General features: G+C 42.8%; 1 protein-coding gene across 6 annotated transcripts in view; it reads right to left on the bottom strand.

The window, feature by feature from the left end:
• The window catches only part of SEMA6C (semaphorin 6C), a 464,232-nt gene that overhangs the window by 326,459 nt on the left and 130,359 nt on the right, over positions 1-7,414 (bottom strand). For all 6 annotated transcript variants that reach the window (XM_068253590.1, XM_068253592.1, XM_068253589.1 and 3 more), the window contains exon 2: positions 4,381-4,438. The gene's annotated coding sequence lies outside the window, so the exon portion shown is untranslated. The remainder of the gene's footprint in view (positions 1-4,380; positions 4,439-7,414) is intronic.

The raw sequence follows: 7,414 nt of genomic DNA, 5'->3' as shown, positions 1-7,414 counted from the left end.
AAAAAAAGAGTGTTCTTTTCAGTGACAAATTGATTTATTTTAAGACTGTGAAAAAAAAACTTCATTAGAATACACTGAAGTGGTGTTAAGAGTGATGAAAACTGCCAAAAATTGCTTCAAAGACCAGAACAAAAAGGTAAAGAAAAAAAGTAAGCAGACAAAAAGGAAACCTTTAATTTATGTAAAATGTATGCCCACAATACTGTAGTTGAGCAAGAATTAGATGCTTCTGAATGTTTAGATATACTTCATTAATTGGGGCCCAATCAAATCCTGGATGGAGATATGTAAAGACCCTAAAGTTATATGTGTCCTACCCTAACACAGCACCCGATTTTGCATGCAATTTTTGGGGTCAAGGGGAATTTTTGTGATACAGGGAAAGGTGCAATTTTTTTTTTGGGGGGGGGGGGGGAATGGGGGATAGTGCAGGTACAATCTGTCCCTTTTTTTATGACAGAGACGCCTGAAACGACCTTCATTTTTCTTACGGTTTTACATGGTGGCAGTCCCTGAAATGCCATTTATTAACTCTTTGGACTCCACTACTGATGACGCAGGAGATGACATGTGAAGAATTCGGTCCCTGCTAACTTGGAGATACAAGGCCACATAATGACCACAAAAATCACCAAATGTTTTTTGGCTGGGTGAAGGGAGCTACTGACCTTGTACAATCTTAATAAGTAAAGCCATGAGATGAGCATGACATGAAGCTAGCAATGGCCACACCTCATTTTTTCTCATAACAGGTTCACTTTAAAGTGACTGTTTTTACAGTAGCTGCAGATTAGTCACAGAATCACCACTGCTGGGAAACTTGCTTATCACCTTCTGCTGAAACTAGAGTTTAGAACCTATTAGGATCATACAGATTAATTCATCACATGCTCCGACACTTCTAATATGCACTCGCTGACCCATACTTCTCTTACAAGACAGGGAAAGGTTTCCTGCCCCCACCCTCTGCTTTCCCAAAATGTTTTTTTCGTCTTCTGATTTTCACCCTTACTGTTGATCTCAGATTAAACCAGCAGAGACAAATGGCAGAATAATCACAACTAGCATTTCTTAAAGGCCAGTTCAAACATTAATGATATTACCGTATTTCATAAGCAAACTGCTTGTTCTATTCCCCCTGTTGCCCTCTCCCTACCCCTTAACTGCCCCCTGGTTCCCCTTCAGGACTTTCCATTTTGTAAATACCAGCATCACTTATGTATCTGTGATCTGTTATAAATAAATCAGGTCTGATTACTGTTCTGTTATCACTTCTTTCTATGCCAACACACCAATGGGTTCTCGTATTAAAGACAGAAGCCAATGCAGAGGTGATGTGAAGTCTCATACACAGGTACAAGGACTGTTGCCAGGCCAGGATCGGGACTCCCTCGCCGAGGCAGTGCGGCATACAAGTGTGTGCGTGTGTGTGTGGGTCATGGGGAGGAGAGGAGGAAAACAATGCCCTCAACCTATACTTGGCCAAGTCTATTTGCCAGGCAGCCAACCCCAACTAGCCTGCCTCTAGCGTGTGTACTAAGCTGTAACGTACAAACTGCCGATAAAGGGGCAGTACATGTAAATAACAGGCAACTGTGAGGGTGTGAGGCGAGGGAGTGGCGAAATCAGTAACGCATTTCAGATAAATTATTGATCCAAAGGCAATTTGAGGTTCTTTTAGTTGATTTATAAGCTCATTTATTCTTTAAAATGATGTGTTGTTACAGTAGTCTGGTGCTACGGAAAGTCCATTGTGTGTGTTTAACAGACAATGTCCTCGTTGCTCAAGACCTATATTCAGCTGCAGCTTCCAGGAAAACATGGCTGTGTTCTACAGCAGTCATAGACACAAATACCAAACACAATACACACAATGTAGTGTATTTGTTATGCATTAAATGTAACAGGGCACCTCTGCGCGATTTGTGGTAAAATCAAAGAGTTTCCCTGTCTGACTTTCCTAAACCCATGCATACAAGCATGGACTTAATCACTTAGGCAGGGAACACACTTGCAGGGCCGTTTTCCCCTGCGTTTCCCAGGTTTCCGTCGGGTTTTGCGGTCGCGTCTAACGCGTGCGTTTTTCCGCGTGCGTTTCTGCGTTTGCATGGCATGTAGTGTCATGCAATGTGCGGAAAAAAGCAGAAAACTGTGCGGCTACAAAACGCGGAAAAAACCGCGAACGCAAACGCGCACAAACGCATGCGGCGCAGCGTTTCCCGAGCTAGGCTATTATTTTCAATAGCCTCTAAAATCGTGCGCGTTTTGCCGTTCGCGGCAAAACGCGCAGAAACGCATGTAGTGTGTTCCCTGCCTTAAGGACCAGGCTATTCTGCTCTGATCTGTGCTGCGTGGGCTCTCCCAGCCCACAACACAGATCAGGTTTCAACCAGGGCGATCATACTCCCCCCCCCCCCCCCCTTTTTTTTTCCCACTAGGGGGATGTCCTGCTGGGGGGGGTCTGATCGCCGCTGGCTATGTTTGTGTTGCGGGGGGGCTCCTCAAAGCCCCCCTCCACAGCGTTTTCCGCCCTCTCTTCCTCTCCCTCCCTCTCCCTCTGGGCTGCGCAGGATGGAAATCCGTTCTGCGCTGCTTAGGATAGGCTTCAGCCTATCAAATGCCGGCGATCCCCGGCCAATCAGAGGCCGGGGATCGCCGATCTCCTTTACGGCGCTTCTGCGCAGCAGCGCCGTATGATGTAAACAGCGGGGATTTCTTCCCCGCGTGTTTACATTTAGCCTGCGAGCCGCGATTGGCGGCTCACAGACTGTTCACGGAGACAGCCTCCGTTAACTGACATGGAACGGCCGCTCGTTTCCTGTTTCCATGAGAAACCACTAACGACCTGCCGACGCCTATCGGCGTTAGGCAGTCGTTAGGGCAACTCTACCTAAACTATGTATTTCTGTTTCTGAAAGGAGTTTAATGTTTACAGTATGGCGCTGTTTAAATAACACAATCTCCTTCACCAAAACAAATAAGGGTCTGAACTGCACCCTGCATACAGTATAACTGCAATATATTGTGTATACGCTCATGGGTATAACTAGAAATCACTGGGCCCCCCTGCAAAACTTTGGATGGGGCCCCTCATTCCTGGAGCGGGAAGCTGGGAGCACTGAAGGGGGGCCCAAGGTAAGGGAGGGGGAGTAGGGGCCCCATCCCCACCATTGTGTGCCCACTGCACCCTCTCCTGTGCTGCGCCTCACCTATTGCCACTAAAAATGGCCCTGGGCGGGCCCCCCGCCAGGCTTCACCCCCCTTGGTCCCCCTACACCTGCATCACCTGCAGGGGCTATTGTTACGCCCCTGTATACGCTATTTTATTAGTTGCAGCCAGTGTCCACTGCCCACATGCATATAGATGGATAACTGTGTGGAAATGGCTAAGCATTCAACTTCTGTTTCCAGGGCCTTCTCATCTGATCATGTGGCATAGCACCAGGGCAGGATTTTTACTTACATTCATTGTTATAGTTTATTGTGTTCACCTTGAAAGCTGGGTTTTTTTCAACTTTTTAGGTTTTACTCCCCTGTGATTCACTTAACGCTAACCAATTCTCATTGACCTGCCTAATCCTAACCCCTTCAAAAAATAATCATAAGCCTTCACCATGGTTAGGCATCATCAATAGAGATGATGAGTGAGAAGGATTTCATAAAAAGCGAAACAGCCGCAGAGGGTGCTGGGGGTTCCACCTCCTTTCTGATGCAGGAATAGCAGCGTGGCACGCATCAGAAGGGAGGCAGCAGCCAAGGTGCAAAATCTTTCTCACTCATCCCTAATCATCAGATCGAGATATAAGGTGATCGGTCAGAATTTCCACTGTAATGGAGAAAATAAGTATTAGTCTTTCTCCCCATGCCTGCTTAGAAGTTTGCATGCTCACATTTTCAAATTAAACAAATAATCTGTAAACATCCCAGGTTCCATTTACTGTTTATCTATTTAACCTGGAAGCTCCCAGAGATCTATATAATTATAATTGTTACAGTATTATGCACTTCTACAGCACTCTGCACATTCTGCACACTTATTACAAAGTACTGTACTGTGTATTAAACAATTACTGTCACAAACCACCCCTTAAAAGAGCTCACAGTGTAATGCACTTACCATAGTTATAATCTAATGCCCCTTCCATAGGCACAGATTAGGGGGAAAGTCAGTTAGCCTTTTAGTATGTTTTTGCGGGATTTGGAAGGGGTCTTAAGAAAACCCATGCAAACAAGGGAGAAAATACAAACTTCATGCATATTAGAGTCCTAGCTGAGTTTCCAGTGCTGCACAAGAACATCCTATAATCATTAAAAAGGGATAGACATCTAAGCTTGAATGAAATCCCTTTACAGCAAAAGTAATAAAGTAAATATTATTACCTTAGTGATATGTATAGTTGGCAGATCTGGTATTTGATGTTCAGTGACAACGTGAAACCTAAAATAAAGAAAAATAGTATCACAATTATTTTACCGCGCATGATACGTTTTGATAATATACTGTGGCATTTGATACATAAAATCTAAACCATAACAAAAAAGGCAAAATAATAATTTTATGTTTTGAACAAATAACATCAACAGTACATCTTTCACACACATGAAATGCATTTGAAGCACGCCAGCTTGCAAATGTCTGTGTACAGTGGGAATGCCTCCCTATGTTTTTAGATAAGAAAGAGGGGCATCTTTAGGACACACCCCCTGCAACCGCTTCATGTAATAAAGGCTCCTATTAAAAAAGGGACCCTCAGACATCAACTTTAAACTGTTTTCGTTTGGCGATAACTGTAAAAGAAGGGTGTGGCGTTGATTTTAAAAAATTATTTTGTTTGTAAAATCGTTTGTAAACATATGAAATTAATATATTGCTTGTTATCTTTAACTTTCATGTCCATATCAAATGTATTGATTACCATAACCCATATGTTAAATCACTTTTAAAGAGTATAATTGTTTCTAAAACTGTTCCCTATACTTTTGTTCACATTTCAACTTTTTGCACTACAACAAGCAGCTTCCACTATTTTCACCAATGTTAAAAAATATTGTTTTTTAACAAATTTACTTAAAGTGACTCTGTAACAAAAATTACAACGTTTTTTCTACCATCCTACAAGTTCCTAAACCTATTCTAATGTGATCTGGCTTGCTGCAGCTCTTTCTACTATAACCATCTCTGTAATAAATCAATGTATCTTTCCCCTGTCAGACTTGTCGGCCTGTGTCTGGAAGGCTGCCAAGTTCTTCAGTGTTGAACTGTTCCTCTATGCACACTCCAGTGTGTGTTTTATTTACATAAGCTAGCAGCTTCTCTGCTATCTTATCAGTGATAGAAGAGAGCTGGATAAAAATCCTCCTCTGGAGGCTGTGAAAGGAGCTGGTCTGTCACATACTAAGGAATTAACGACATAGGCAGAGCTGTCTGCAGGAAGCCTGTAATGTTCAGTGCATGAGAGAAGCTGGGGACAGAAGGTAAACACACACAAGTGATCTCTTGAGATTCAGAAGTAAGGCTGTATACAGCCTGCTTGTGTATGGATGTATTTTCTATGTGTGGACATGCTGTACATCAACCTACTTCCTGTTTTGGTGGCCATTTTGTTTGTTTATAAACAAACTTTTTAAAACAGTTTATGACTACTTTTAATGCGGCGGGGAGCGGTGAAATTGTGACAGAGGGTAATAGGAGATGTCCCCTAACGCACTGGTATGTTTACTTTTGTGCGATTTTAACAATACAGATTCTCTTTAAAAACTTATACATAAAAAAAAGTTTATATTCATTTTACACAAACACAATGGGGGATTAAGATTAGGCACCCTACAGGGGGGAGTTAAGGTTAGGCACAATCAAGGGGGTCTTAGGGTTAGGTACCACCAGGGGCGTCTTAGGGTTAGGCACCACCAGGGGGTGTTTTAGGGCTAGGCACCACCGGGGAGGGATCTGTGTGAGAGCAGAGAGAGGTTCGGATATAGTAAAAAATTGGTAAGGATTAAAGATATTTTTCTATATGAATGAAGTAGTACAATATCGGTATATTAAACAATATTTTATCACTTTTAGGTCGCATTCACAGTGGGACGTTGCATTTTAATGTGAGGTTAAAGTCACAATGTGTCTGCGTTGAGAGGTAATGCACTGCAAGCAGTGAGTTACCACAACACAACATTTTTCAACGCGACTTTAACGTTGCACTGTGAACAGCCCACAGGATTAGCATTGCCGTGCAATGTGGCACTGTGAATGCAACCTTACTGATCCTAATCTTAGTAAACGTAAAACTAGAGGTTACAGTGGGGAACAGTAGAATATCAGTATTATAAATGATATTTTATATTATATCATGGCATCCATTTTACTAAATGCTAACTTAAATATAATTTATATCTGACATCATTTTTAGCCGGTGTCCTTATTATATGTACCTCCTGCAACACCTTGAGATATGCCTTCTTTGTACCCCCAGTCATGCGTACTACAAAGCACATGCAAACAATATACCTTTACAGTTCAAACCACACTAATTATTCCTTCTTATATCAATACTTTCCCTTCATATTAGCATTTACAATTATTATTATTATTATTATTATTATTATGTATTAATCTTCCACAGCACTATACAGAGTATATTTTCACTTATCTGTCCCTCAGAGGGGGCTCACAATCTAATCCCTGCCATAGTCATATGTCTATATATGTATGGTGTAGTGTATGTATTGTACAGGGGCCAATATAAGGGGAAGAAAATTACCAGTATCTTATCTGTATGTTTTTGGGGCTTCGGAGTACCCGGCGTAATCCCACACAGAAACGGATAGAACATTTAAACTCTGTGCAGACAGGATTCGAACCAGGGACCCAGCACTAGAAGGCTAGAGTGCTAACCACTAAAACTAAACAATAAGTCACAAAAATACATTTTTATAAAAAAAACAAACATATACTGTAAAACCTCAGACCTAAGAGGGACACGAGAGAAACAGGGATTTGGTTCCAAAAGAGGGACTGTACCTCAAAAAAAGGGACAGTTGGGAATTGTGTGTGTGTGTCTGGACAGGGCCGGAGCTACCATAGGAAAAAATGGGCAATCGCCCCAGGGCCCCAGAGCCTGTAGGGGCCCCCAAGGGGTCCCTCCCCATCTTAACTGTTGCTCCCCAGGACTTCTGCAGAGTCTGTTAAGTTGGGAGGTGATTGGGGGAGGGTCAGCAGCCAGCTCAGGGGCCCAGGAGGGAAATTTCGCTGCAACAAAGGGCCTCTAATGACGCTTTTTGGTCAGGGGGTGTCTTTTGGGGCCCCTCAGGCTAATTTTGCCCTAGGGCCCAATTGTTACTTGAACCGGCCCTGTGTCTGGATACAGTGTGTGCCTGTATGCAGTGTGTATGTGTTTAACTGCCTGTGTAACGTGTG

The sequence above is a fragment of the Hyperolius riggenbachi genome, chromosome 9 (assembly GCF_040937935.1).
Source record: "Hyperolius riggenbachi isolate aHypRig1 chromosome 9, aHypRig1.pri, whole genome shotgun sequence".
Classification (NCBI taxonomy): Eukaryota; Metazoa; Chordata; class Amphibia; order Anura; family Hyperoliidae; genus Hyperolius; species Hyperolius riggenbachi.
Note: the sequence above shows the minus strand (reverse complement) of the source record. Positions and strands in the feature narration are given on the sequence as shown.